Here is a 15,091-nt window from a genome sequence, read left to right as displayed (position 1 = left end):
TTCGATGGTTTAAATGATTAATCTAGTGTTTATTTTTGATTTTAGGTATCAGTGTGCTCGGGAGTTTTTGGACGTCAAAATTGAAGTGGGTGTGTAACCGTAACACTGTAAACGGAAAAAGGTAAAAGCTAAAAAGTGAGGCTATCGACGCCACACGGACATGTGGCCATCTGTGTGGTAAGCTGTGTGATCGAACACAGGCGTATGATCAATGAGGCTGGCCACGTGCGATACACGAGTCAAACCCAATTGAGCCGTATATGCCATAAGGACGTGTGGGCCCACACGGGTGAACCACACGAGCATGTAGGATTTTTGGGCCAGGCCGTGTGAGCTACACGACCAAGGCCAATTTGGGTCATGTGGGCCACACGGGCGAACATCGTGGGCTTGTAGGCCCATTTTTACTGTTTAATTGCTAAGGTTGCATGGGTCGCCCAAGTTGACTGTGGACTTACTGTAGGGTTGGTAAGCTTACCTAGACTCCTAATTGACTTAAATGACTATATGACTAATATATATATTTACATGTTATCAAGCATGATGATATTTAATGAATTGATATTGTATGCACTGTTGTTATGATACAACACGTCATTACTGTATATTGCATTGCATTGGGTTGGGGGTTGGTATTGTTCGGAGGAAGTGTACTAAAAGGCCTCGGGCCAAATTTACTGGTAGCTTAGCTATAAACCACTGTTTAGTCTCACATTCAGTACTTAATTATGATTTTAAATTTTATCTGGGAATTTTATTGTAAATATGGCCCCTAAGGATTTTTCTTAAATTTGGGATTTTTAATTTATAACTACTAGTTTTAGGAAAACTCGAGTTTTCAAAAGAACCAAACGTTTTAACAAAATACTTACAATTACGCAATCTGTTTTAAAAAGCTTCCGCATAGATTAAACATTTTGAAAGCTTTCAAATGATTAATTGACAAGATATTAGAATTAAGAAGTAATAATGAAAAGATTCTAAACGAAAAATGTTTTAAGCAAAGTTACGATTTCCCAACACAAGTTACAGTTTTCAAACACACTACCATGTGACATCGCCGGATTCGACGATACTGTCTAGGCCGGGTTTGGGGTGATACAATGTATCTCTTCATTTGCAAGCTTTACTTGTTATTTTATTTAATGGGTTAAACTTCTCTTAATGTAGTGAACAAGTCAAGTTCCATTTAAGTGTGACCATATTAAAGATAAACCTATTGCTATCACTGACTTAAGCAATGAAGAAGAGACATTTTACCATAAACAATAGGATCAATCAAATAAATTGAGCTTTTATGTTTTTGTGAATGACTATTGTCAACAACATCAAGACCATAATTCCATAAACTGAAAGTGTGAAAGAACATCTTATGCTTATGGAAGAAAATTTTCATTTTATGGATAAGTTATTCATTGGTACTTAAATGACAAAACTCACAACCATGAAGTATGATGGTTTGAGGAGAATGCAAGAACATATCATCAATATGACTAATATTGTAATAAGGATAAAGACCCCAGGGATGACGGTTGATGACTATTTTCTAGTGTAGTTTATATTGAACTCACTATCTTCAAATTATGAATCATTTAAAAACTATAACAACATTAAAGATAAGTGAGATGTTAATGAATTGGCTAGTAAGCTTGTTTAAGAGGAAGTAAGATTAAAGAGTTAAGGAAGTAACTCAACAACCTTGTGGGTTAAGAAGTTGGAAAATGACTTAAGGTAAAAATCAACAAGTTTAAGAAGATGAAAACACGCCTACCAATGTCTTTAATGGCGAGAAAAAGGATCAAACCATAGATAAGTGTTACTTTTGTAAGAAAGTAGGACATTATTAGAAAGATTACCAAGAATGCAAAGCTTAGTTTGAAAAAAAAGATAATTTTTATGTTTAATTAAAGTTCCTAATAATACTTGGCGGTTTTATATTGGTGTTACTACTCATGTATCCAACATGATGCAAGGATTCCTTTTGATCCAAACCACAAACCCAACTAAATATTTCCTATACATGAGGAACAATGTGAAGGCCCCAATTGAAGGCACATGGACTTATTGTTTGGTCTTGGATAATGGTTATAATTTAAACCTATTTCAGATTCTATGTACCTTTAGTTTTTAGGAACTTTATATCTATTTTAGAACTTGATGTTTCTGGGTTTAAAATTAAGTTTAATTTAATGGAGAAAAATATTTTATCACCTTTATTGATTATTTTTCATGGTAATGTTACATCTATTTGCTTGATAAAATATCTCAATTAGTAAATACTCTTGAGGTATACATTAATGAGGTTGAAAAGCAATTTGATAGAAAAGTGAAAATAGTAAGATATGATAGATGTGGTCAATTTTATGGAAAATTTATTAAATTAGGACAATGTCTAGGTCCATTTGCAAAATTCCTCAAAAGTTGTGGCATATGCACAATATACCAAACACACTTCAACAAAGGATATGGCAAAAAGGCATAATCAGACTTTATTGGATAAGATTAGATGTATGATTTGTAACTCATTACCTATTTCATTGTGGATGCATGGAATCACAATCTTCTATACCAATGAAATAAGGTCCTAATAAGGAAGTTCCAAAAACTCCTTTTTAGGTGTAGACTGGAAGGAACCTAGCCTAAGACACCTACATGTTTAGATTTGCTAGGTGGGAGTAAGAATATATAATCCACATGAAAGAAAATTAGATTATCGTATGATAATTGGATAATTTATTAGTTAACCAGGAAAATAAAAAGGAAATAGCTTTTATGTACCAAATCATAGTCCAAGAATTGTAGAAACTGATAGTGCTATATTATTTAAGAATGGTGAAGTTAGTGGGAGTTATTCAAAACATGTTGCGAACATAAAAAAATTAGAATATAATTTTTTGCACCTATACATGTTCCTTTATCCACAACTACCACAATGTTGTTCCAGTAATTAATGAATGCTTAAATGATGAAAAACATTTAAATGATGAAACACCCTTAAAAGAAACTAACACAAAAAGGTCTAATGAAAATGAACTGCAAATAACGACATTAAGAAGATCTTAAAAAGAGAGAGAAAATTGGTCATTCCCAATAATTATATGGCAGGTTTGTAAGAGTATGATTTTTATATTAGAATCACTAAAGATCCATTTTCACTTTTGCAAGCCATAAATAGTGATGAGTTTGGCAAATGGATAAATGTCATGAAAGATGAGATGAAATCTATGAAACAAAACAAAGTTTGGGATATTGTTGAACTGCCAGAAAGGTCAAAACAAATTGGTTCAGATGAGTTTCTAAAACCAAATGTGACTCAAATGGCAATATCGAATGGTATAAAGCTAGACTATTTTCCAAAGGCTACATTCAAAAGAATGATATTGATTATAAAATTTCTCACCATTCTATAAGAAAGACTCTTTAAGAATTATTATGACATTGGTCGTTCATCATTATTTAGAGGTACACCAAATGGATTGTGAACACAACCTTTCTAAATGGATATCTTGAGGAAGAAGTTTATATGGATCAACTTGAAGGTTTTTCAATAGAAAGAAAATTTCATATGGTGTGTAAGCTTAAGAAGTCAATATATGAACTTAAACAATCTAAATTACAATGGTACATCAAGTTTAATGATATCACAAAGTCTTTGGATTTTAAAGAAAACATCGTTGATTAGTGTATATATTAAAATATTAGTGTCGGAGTAAGTTTATTTTCTTAGTTTTATATGTTGACGATATTTTGCTTGTGATAAATGGCTTTAGTATATTGCGTGAGATGAAAGTTTTTCTCTCGAATAAATTTGAAATGAAAGATATGGGATAGGCATCCTGTGTTATAGGAATTGAGATGTTTCATAATAGATCACAAGGATTGTCTCAAAAACCTATATTGAAATACTTTTAGATAGATTCAATATGAATAATTGTTCTACAAGAATTGTTCCTATACAAAAAGGGAACAAAATTAGTTTCATGTAGTCCCCAAAAAATGATGTGGAATGAAATCAATTCCTTACACTTCTGTTCTGGGTAGTTTAATCTATGTCTAAACCTACACAAGACTCGATACTAGCTTTACGGTTAGGATGTTTGGCAAATATCAAAGTAATCCTTAAATTTATTGTTGGAAAGCTGCAAAGGAAGTTTTATAGTACCTACAAGGAATAAAGGTTATAAGCTCATGTATAGGAGATCTAATCAGTTAGAAGTGTTTGGATATTCTGATTTAGATTTTGTGGGATGACTTGATAGTAGAAAATCCATTTTTGACTATTTATTTTTACTTGATGAAGGATCCATATCATGGAAAAGTGCTAAATAGTTTTCCATTGAATCATCTACGATGGAACCAGATTTTGTGACATGTTTTAATGCTACTATTCACACATTATGGTTGTGGAATTTTATTTTAGAACTTAGGGTAGTGACACCATTAACAAGCTGTTGAAAATTTACTATGATAATTTCACAGCGATATTTTTCTCCAAGAACGAAAAATATTCCAAAGAAACACAACATATACAATTAAAATATTTTTTCCCTTAAGGAGGAAGTTCAGAAACAAAGAGTGTCTATAGAGCATATTAGAAGTGATATTATGATTGTAAATCCGTTAACTAAGGGCTTACAACTAAATACATTTAAAGAATATGTACATAGAATAAGTTTTAGTTGCATTGATGAATGAAATATTATGATATTTTTACACTCGAGCTCAATTACTGTGTTTATGAAATAAAATAGGCATATTTCTTGTTTATTATGATTGTGTGCACATAAAATAATTTAAAACAATAAAATTTTTGTAGTTAAAAACCTATTATATTGAGTTGTATAATTAAAAACCTATTATATTGGGTTGTAATGTATGTGACTTAAACTATATACAACCATTATAGTTCACATTTGCAATTCACTATAATATGATAATAATGATGAGTGTTATTTTTGTTATGCACACTCAACGTTTTTTTTTCTATTAAAGTTTATGTTTTATCGCAATAGGCCAAGTAGGGGAATGTAAGATTTTAGCCTAATCTTGTGGACCCAATTTAAAAGGAATAAGAGTTTTTCTTTATTAGAAGTTAACTCATATCCATTCATTCAATTAGTTGATGGATGTACCAGATTAAAAGTTGATCATTATAAATTAATCCACCCTCTACCTCTTAGGGTTACACACACAAAAACACACGTACAAATTATAGCCTCCATCACTTAGGATTTGTGTAAATAAAGGAAAAGATCAAGAGAGACAAATTAATTTATCGTGGTGTTCTTTTGATGCGCTGTGAACAAACTAAAAATTTGACTACGACAAGTGCATCTATCAATTAATAGTATAGCTACGGTGAGTAAAGATATCATTCCCACGAAGACCAAAAGTACTAATAATTATTGTTTTTCTATTATTTAACCGAATAATTCGAGTGATTGATTAAAAAATAAAATTAACTATATTAATTACTAACGAACACGACAAAGAAAAAAACAAGAAAATAATCAATTAATAACCAAGAAGCAAATCAATACCTAGGAAATAATTCACCTAGATTTCATCTGTCACTATCAATCTAAATTACACAATTTCTTTACTTAGTATCTTGATCCATAGAAATCCCTAAATTATGCAAATATATCTTTCGAGCATAAGAGCAACTGACTCTATGTTGATTAATTGAAATTTCTTTCTAATTAAAACACCTATTATCGCATTAACTCGTGCTATAGATTCTCCTATTAGATTTAACTCTAATCCGGTAGATTTATGTCATCCTATTTCTAGGATTGCATGCAACTCCACTCAATTACGCAACACCTATTCTTAAACAGAGTCTATTCAACCTCCAATTTAAGCACATCAAACATGGATCAATAGTCTAGAAATATTAAACTAAGAATTAAGCACACATAATTGAGAACAATAAACTAAGTATTTATTGCGTAAAATAAAAATCAAATGACATAATCTATCATAGGGTTCATCTCTCCTAGGTATTTAGAAAATTAGTTCATGCTTGAAACTAAAAACATCCAATATAAAATATTACCGAAAGAAATAAAGAAATTTATGATAATCTCCTAAGAAATCAACTGGGAATCTTCAAGCTTGACAGAAATTTACTTCAAAATCAACTTCAATGGTGTTTTTCGAGTTGTTTTCTTTTCTTTTTATAACTTTATATATACCAGAAGAGAAATTTCCTAATTTAATTAGTAGAATAAATTGAAGGTCGAAATTAGAATGAAATATTAAATGGTAACCCCATATGTGCTTCTCAATGTGAACATGGTGATATAATATATCTCATGGTTGACCCTTTTATTCTATAATGTGAACACATTTATAAATTAGCATTCATATATATAGTCAAGTAGCTTTTAGTTTGTCAATTTCTTAAATATTTTTCCTGATAAAATAAAATCAAATATTTTATTATTCCACCTTTCGTCAACCCACATGAAACTGAAAATGCCACCCTTTCATTTTCACTTCAACTTCTTTCCCCTTGGAGATTCAAACTGATTGATGCAAATAATCGGTTCCTTTCTGGTTTATAAAAAATTCGCTTCTTGGTTAAATAGAGGCTGAACACAATTATTTTCTTAGAAAATAGTATCTAGTCCATTCAAAATTCGAAAGTAAATATTTCTAATGTGATATTTTGTATCATTGAATGAGAGAAAAGAGGTTGCTTGGAATTACCTACAGGACTTAGAAGTTATTGACAATGGTTTTGTTAGAAGAAAAAAACAAAAACAAAACTTATCACAAAGTTTAATGAATTTTAGTGACATTTTATTTTTATTTAGAAATATTGTTCTAAATTCAATTTTAATTGAATTAGTAATGATATAAAAATGAAAATAATTGGACCCAAATTGTGATTTATTAGTAGCTTGGTATTGTACCACAAAAGTGGAAACAATTAGATACCCACATCATCTACAAGTATTTCAATGATTATAAAAGTTTGCATACCAAAAAATAAAAAAAAATCAATTTAATAGACAAAAGTTAGTAAAATTTTGAGTGCACGATATGCACTGGAAAAGACCAAACACCCTCAATCAAGACAAAATCTAATGAGAAGGCATATTGTTACCATTGGAAATGGTTATAAATCATGACTAATCCTTTTCAATTTTGGTGGCCACCACCCATTTATCTTCTAGTACGAGTAGGCTTCCCAACTCAGAGTATATTATTTTTTCTTAGAATTTTTTAAATAAATATTTAAAATAATAATTTCAGTGCAACTGGAATTCTAAAATATAACCTAAGACTAATTTGGAAACAACATGTAACAAGTTAAGAAAATCATTGTCATTACAATATAATATAAAAATAATACACAAAGACTAACAAATCAATTAATGATAACAAAAGCAAGTCACAGATAAATCCCACCAAAACCTGAATTTATAGTTCAGCGGTCATAATTAATATAATTATAACATATTATTTAAATATATTAAAAATATTAATAGAAAATATAATCAATAATAATATTTTGTGTTAAATAAATTTTAAAAATACTAATTATAATTAAAAAATATTTTTAATACAATAGTTATATATGTATAATAAATATATAAAATTAAGAATCATTCAAATTTAATGGTAACATAAAATATAACGTGATATAAGATATTAATATTATAAATTTATTTATTTAATATTTATGGATTTAGGTGGGTAAAATTATATTTTGGGCTTAGGTTTTAAATAATGTATTATTTTTATTTAATATCAAAATGAACTTTGAAAAACAAATCAATTCACTACCAATTATCATAATCTCTATTAAATATGTATAATTTATATTCAAAATAAAATGAATTATTCCATTTAAAATTAAAATATTTATAACTTAAAAAATCTAAAATTATTGAAATTGGGCAACCTGGAAAAAATTTAAATCCCTCAACTAATCGGAAAAGAAAAATCCGAAACTAAAGAATACGGAAAAGGCTACATCCAAGGCCGCGAGTTTACCAGCTGTAGGTGAAGTGAACTGTAATGCTAATTGGTAAACAATCTGATAAGAATCTGCCATGTGGCCACCAATAAACACCTTGGGCAACCGTAGCTACCAAGCTTGTTTGAATGATGGCGATTGGCGATTGGCTATGCTAGCTCTTGTTTTCTACTACATTTATTGCCGGGACCTTGTCTTTTCCTACAAATTGAAAGGAAAGCCAAAACAAACAACCCACTTTGCCAAAGGCCTACGTCTTTCCGAAAGAAGAAATAAGGTGGCAAGATTTAGAGGGAGAAGAAGCTATGGGTGTGAAAGTATATCCAAATCCAGTGGAGCCGAAAATGGGGTTAATGTTCACAGCTGAAATGAAGTTTAAGCACAAGGATGGGAGTTTGTTTCCAAAGAAGAGAAAGCTAGTTAAGAGGATGATGATGGAGTCCATAGTCAGGTGCCTTTATCTTTCTCTTTTTCATTCATAATCTCATAAAAAAGGATCGGAATGTCGAATTTTTTGGTTTTTCATTGAAGGGTATTTGGTTATGTTCTGTAATGGTTGTTGGAGTCCTCTGTATGTCCTAGCTTTCTATGTAATGGCCTGTGTTTTTATGTATTGAATTGAAGTATCAACAGCATTAATGATGCATGGTTGCTGCTGTGATTATTTTTCATGTTTCTTGGGTTTCTGGGATGAACACAGTGCCTCACATTCATTTTAATTGATTCTGAAACATGGAAGATCACCTTTCATTTTTCTTGTATTTTCTTCGATTCTTTCTCCATTATTAGACTCTTTTTATTTTTGATAAAAGATATATTCTGTTCATCTATCAAATTTAGTAGTGAGCTTCATGGAGTGAGTTAGCAGAAAAAAGAAAAGAGTCAGCTGTGGAGACAGATTACTGCAATAACTTAAAATATTTATTTTAATTTAATGAAACAGGGTAAATATACTCTTTTCTGCGCGCTTATGTTTCTCTTCAAATTTAATATTTTTTAATGCAAAGTTTTCTCCAGTTTGGTTTTAAAGTTTTTTTTTTTCGCTTTAGTCCCTAACGTTATTAAATTATGCAGTTTAATTCATTAGAAGTTAAAAATTAACCGCTAAGATATTCAACTAATCATACACTAGTGTTACGGATTTAGAATTTTCGGCCCATAATTCGTGCGGCCTTAGGCAGTTTCTTGCTCCCAAAAAACGTTTAAGTCAACCTAGCTCCCACAATATGAGGATTCAATAGAACTCCTCAAAACCAACACAAACGAAAGCAACTCAAAGCGACAGAAAGTTAAGAACACAAGAGAGAGAAGTTTGAGTGAATACTCTCAGAATTCTTATTGCTCTCAAAACTCAAGTGATTTACAAGGAGGGGAGAGGCCTCTGTTTATAATTGAGCCTCCCTAAATCCAACGGTACAAATCAAGTACATCAACGACTAAGATTAAAGAGTATTTACAAATCAAATCTATAAGATTACAAAATCATATCTTCTAAGATTACATATCATATCTAAAATTGCATATCCTCGAAGATTATGTTTCTATATGTGTCAAGCTTGTAGATTGGCCTTCAAGCTTTTCAAGTAACGGGTCAATCCGATCGGGCCAAATGGCCTCCTTCCCACTTGATGGATTGCAAGAATGTGTCGTGGTTGCAGGCTCCCATGCGCAACCAATGACACTAGTATGCGTCATATAATGATTTCATTATGTCATTATCATCTGAAAATCTTTAAAAGATATTAAAAATTATAAAAAATCCAAAAAATATTAAAATGATTTAAAAATAAATTAAAATAATACAAAAAATAATATAAAATTATTAAAAAAATTTATAAATCACATTTACTAGAGATTGAAAATGAGATCATTACCTCTTGGAAGGATATCACCTATTGTAATTATAAATCAATTCAATCAATCGGAATTTATAATTGGTAGATCTTTTTAGATGATAAATTGAATAAGTTTTTATAATTATTTAAATAATAAAAAATAATGTTATTTATTATTGAAATTATTATTTAATTAAAATCACTGTTGACACCATTTTTTTTGACGGAAAACGGGGTCGACTTGGGTTTTTTTAAAAAAGAAACGGGAGTCGCCACCAATCTTTTTTGAGGTGTGATTGGGTCACCTTGAAAAAGGATGTTTTTAATAAATAATTTGATTTTTATTAAAACAACGGTTTTGGTCTACGAAATTTAGAAAACGGGTACGGGAGTCGGTTACGCACGAGGAAGGATTAGCACCCTCGATACGCCCAAATTGGTACCTAGTTGATTAGCTAATGTTTTGATGTCGAAAATTGAGAACTTGAAGGAATTAAAAATACGATCCTTGTATTATAAAAAAATTGAAAAAGAAGCATATTTCACGTTATTCGAGAAAGAGAGTCATATCCAGTAAGTTAGAACACGATGTCTCGAATTCCCGATACGCGAATGAAAAATGTTTATTTAAAAAATTTAGCCCTCTCGGATTTAAACGAGATCACGACCAGTAAGTTAGGACGCGATTTTTTTTTAAACCCCGAGATCATTTAAAATTTGAGTTCAAAAAGATTCGTACATTTAGATTTATCGTGAAAATCGAAACCCAGTAAGTTAGGGTACGACCTTCTCGAATCTAAACACGAAATATTATTTATTCAAAACCAATTTTGTTAAATCGAGTATAATAAAAAAACACGAAAACCGTAACAAAAAATACGAAAGCAAATTACATTTTTTATGCATGGTAAAACCATAATGAATATGAAAGTATAAAAAGTATAAAAAATACGAGCAATAACAACGATATAAAAAGGCCAAATCTACAACATAAAAATAACGAAGTATAAAAACAAATGAAATTAAAACATTCATTCAAAATAAAAATGAAAATGAAACAAATAAATAATAAATACGATTAAATATAAAGATATATATAGGCAAAAATTAAAATATATGTATATATATAAATATATATATGTATTTACAAAGGTTAAAATATGTACATATATATATTAAGAAATGCATAAATATTACAAAACATAAGAAGGTATGTATGTAGATAAAAAATATACAGATGTGGATTATAAAAATAAAATAAGATAATATATAATATAATATACGTATTTCAAAAATAAATAAAAAATAGATATGAAATAATAATATATATAATATATATGTTTTAATTATATATATATAGATAGATATGTATATAAAAATGAGTGTTTACATATTAGATAAGTTAAAAAAATACGTATATGCATAAAAACAATTATAATAATAATAACAATAATAATAATAATAAAAATAAAATTGCTAAAATATGGATTAAATCAGAATAAAAACGGAAGTACTGGGCGAAATCGAAATAAAAAAACAAAAAGGACCAAATTGCAACGCGTGCTGAAAAGGGAAAGGCCAAAACTGCAAATAAACCACAGGCCCAAAACGCAGCGTTGAAATGGGCCAAGTCGGAACAAAATGAAATTGCAGGGGCTAAATTAAAAAAGAGAAAATAACGAAAAAAGGATCAAATTATAACACGCTGCCAAATCAGGGGGACTGCGCGCGCAAATAGTCCAAAAACTAAAAAACACGCGGATCCTCCGGGTCGGGTCGGGTCGACACGCGGATCCCCTGTCTTAAACGGCGCCGTTTCAATTTGGGTATTTAAACCCAAATTTTCTGAAAAAAAAAACACCCAGCCCCCATTTTTTCTAAAAATTTTCAAAAAAAATAAAAGAAAACTCTCTCTTTTCTCTCTAAGGCTCCGGCCTTTTGGGGTTCTCAGCCCCCAGTCGCGCCGATCATCGCCTTGCCGCACCAGCGCCGCGTCGGCCACCGCACGCGGTGGCCGGAAAATTCAAAAGGTATTTTTTTTTATTTTTTTGCAAATAAACTGCTTTTTAATATATATGTATATATGTGTGAAAGATTAAAAATAAATAAATATAGAGAATAAAAGATGCGAAAAAAATCACCTTTTCGATTTTTTTGTTTATATTTCCGGGTAAATATTACAAAATAGATGAAAAGAAAAAAGCCCCTCCAAACATAATAGATCTGGCTTTTTATAGCCGAAAGAAAGAAGATAAAAAAAAGTTTGTCTTCGTTTCTGCTTGCGTGTTTGCCATCTTCTTTGCAGGTGATGTGACGATGGCGGTGGAGTTGGTGGCTACCAGAGGAGTGGCGGTAGGTCTGGGGCAAGTGGCCGATGTGATATGCGGCGACAGTACTAGGTGCGGCGCTAGGGTTTCAGACTTTCTGAAACCCTAGTTTTGGCAGTTAGCTTACTGGGCTAAGACATTGGGCCTCGGGTTTGGGCCTGTTCTGTAATGGATTGGGTAGGTTAGGTTAATGGTAATTGGGTCTGCTTGTAATTGGGTTCCGGGTTAGGCTAGTTGGGTAAGTTAATTGGTTTTGGTTCAATTGTTAACAGGTTTTGTGTTTTGTTTTTGCTTGGGCTAGAGGTTAATTGGGCCCGGGCATGAAAATTGGGCTTGTACAGCTGCCCCTCTTTGCTCGTTGTCGTGTAACGAGAACAGAGCAAAGATTAAGAAAGACCAATTTTTGCCCGGTCTCGCCGAGTCTTGACTCCTTTTGACGCTTTTCTTCAAGTAGCTTTATTCTAGTCCACTGTCTTGTCGCTTCAATCCATTGCACTTCAGGGATGTCCGACTTGTAGCTTCAATCTACTCTGCCACAACTTCAGAAGGACAAGGTTTTAGGTTTAAGTCTACTCCACTGTAATATCAGGGAGATAAGACCTGATGCGATCTACTCTGCTGTAACCTCAGAGAGATAAGATCCTTTATTTTAATCCGCTCCACTGTAACTTCAGGGAGATAGGATAGTGTCTTCGATCTGCTCCGCTGTAATCTCAGGGAGATAAGATCTCTGGCTTCAATCTGCTCCACTGTAACCTCAGGGAGATAAGATCTGAAATTCTCTGGTCTACTCCACTGTAACCTCAGGGAAATAAGACCTGATGTGATCTTCTCTACTGTAACTTCAGAGAGATAAGATCCTTTAATCCGCTCCATTGTAATCTCAAGGAGATAGGATTACTATCTTTGATCTGCTCCGCTGTAATCTCAGGTAGATAAGATCTCTGGCTTCAATCTGCTCCACTGTAACCTCAGGGAGATAAGATCTGAAATTCTTCGGTCTACTCCACTGTAACCTCAGGGTGATAAGACCTGATGCGATCTACTCTGCTGTAACTTCAGAGAGATAAGATCCTTTATTTTAATCCGCTCCACTGTAATCTCAGGGAGATAGGATTACTAGCTTCAATCTACTCCGTTGTAATCTCAGGGAGATAAGATCTGAAATTCTTTGGTCTGTTCCACTGTAATCTCAGGGAGATAAGACCTGTATAATAAACCTAATTATGCCTAATGATTAGGATGACATGATCAAAATGAAACAAATGCTCCTAACTTGACATATGTGAATGGTGTTTGTATGAATGCAGAATTTTATTTTTCCGAGAATGATCTCGCTTAGGTTATCACTACTCGAAGTTTATCAATGTTTTGTGACTGATGTGCTACAACGCCTTCTCGCTTGACTGATTTTTCTGAAGAAACATTTAGCCAGACTGTCCCCATTGTAAACCTCAAAGTTATATCCACTGGGACGCCAAAATTTGTACCATCATTCTCTCACAGTAATCTAAGGGTAGAAATATGTGGCTTTTCCTCTGTCCTCTTTTATCACAATTCGGGGATATAGGATCTGAACCGTTCTGGTTTCCTACACCATTCTCAAGGTGTCGTACCAAAGTCTTATGAGCAAGTGAAGGCTCTCTTCTCCGAGGTAACCTTTTCCTATTGCCTGATGATCATTGCTTGCTTGTTCATTTAAGCTTTGTAATTAACACGACAGCTTGTCATTTTGTTCAATCAATGTTTAGACAACAAAATCTGAAAGGATAGTCTTTAACTTAGACTCTTCCTTCTTAGCTATTTCACCCTTTAAACTTGGTATTTTCTAAACAATAGTCATGTTTCAGGTCCCTATATTATTTAGAAATTTTCCAGAGTAATGTGCAAAACTTCTTTCCTGAAAGTTTTATTAGTTCGTTAATCATTATTCCTATGCAACATGTTTGCAAAAAGATCATAACAATGGATAAGAATAAAGCTAGTTCTGATCATAACTCAAATAAAACATCAAAGATGGCGAAAGAAAGGTAACAAAGAAGTGGATTGAGAATGTGCGTTTTCACAAAAAGAAAGGAAGAAAGAAAGAAAATAAAAGAATGTATTTTCAAGAATACACATAAGAACTAGGTGCCCCAGTTATCGCAGCTTGAGTTTCTCTGTACAAACTTTCCGAAGACCCTTCTGAGTTTGACATGTGTTCAGGAGATCTGCAATACTCTGTCAATATTCCAAGACGTTGCATATCCTTTCTTATTGGTTCAAGTAAAGCAAGATCATCATATGCCCCCGATCAAAATTTGATCCGCTCAAATCCTGATGTTCCAATCCTGCCCAATACTTGAGTCGCCTTTTCCGGGTTTTCGACTCAAGCCCTCTTTGGTCTCAAAGTGCCCTTTAAGAGTTTTCACCTTAGCCTTTCCAAAGTTTTTTTTTTTAGGAAGCAAAGCGCCCTTCACGGGTTTTCACTTTGGTTCCGCTTTCTTTCAAGTGAAGTATTTCTTGACGGAGTCTGCGTTTACAGGATTTGGTAAACTTTTGCCATCCATCTCGCATAGGATCAAAGCTCCACCAGAAAAGGCCTTCTTTACAACATAAGGGCCTTCCCAATTTGGCATCCATTTTCCTCTAAAATCTTTTTGCATAGGAAGAATCTTTTTTAGTACCAAGTCCCCTTCTCGAAATTCTCGGGGGTGAACCTTTTTATTATAGGCTCGCATCATTCGTTTCTGGTACATTTGCCCATGGTGAATAGCTCTTAGCCTCTTTTCCTCTATTAGGTTCAACTGATCGTACCGAGATTGGATCCAATCGGCTTTATCCAACTGTAGCTCAGATAACACCCGTAGAGAAGGGATTTCAACTTCAATGGGTAATACTGCCTCCATTCCATAAACCAGAGAAAAAGGCGTTGCCCTAGTAGAAGTTCTAACAGATGT

The sequence above is a fragment of the Gossypium hirsutum genome, chromosome D02 (genome assembly GCF_007990345.1).
Source record: "Gossypium hirsutum isolate 1008001.06 chromosome D02, Gossypium_hirsutum_v2.1, whole genome shotgun sequence".
In the NCBI taxonomy this organism is placed as follows: domain Eukaryota; kingdom Viridiplantae; phylum Streptophyta; class Magnoliopsida; order Malvales; family Malvaceae; genus Gossypium; species Gossypium hirsutum.
The sequence above is the reverse complement of the archived record's forward strand: the minus strand, read 5'-3'. Positions refer to the sequence as shown.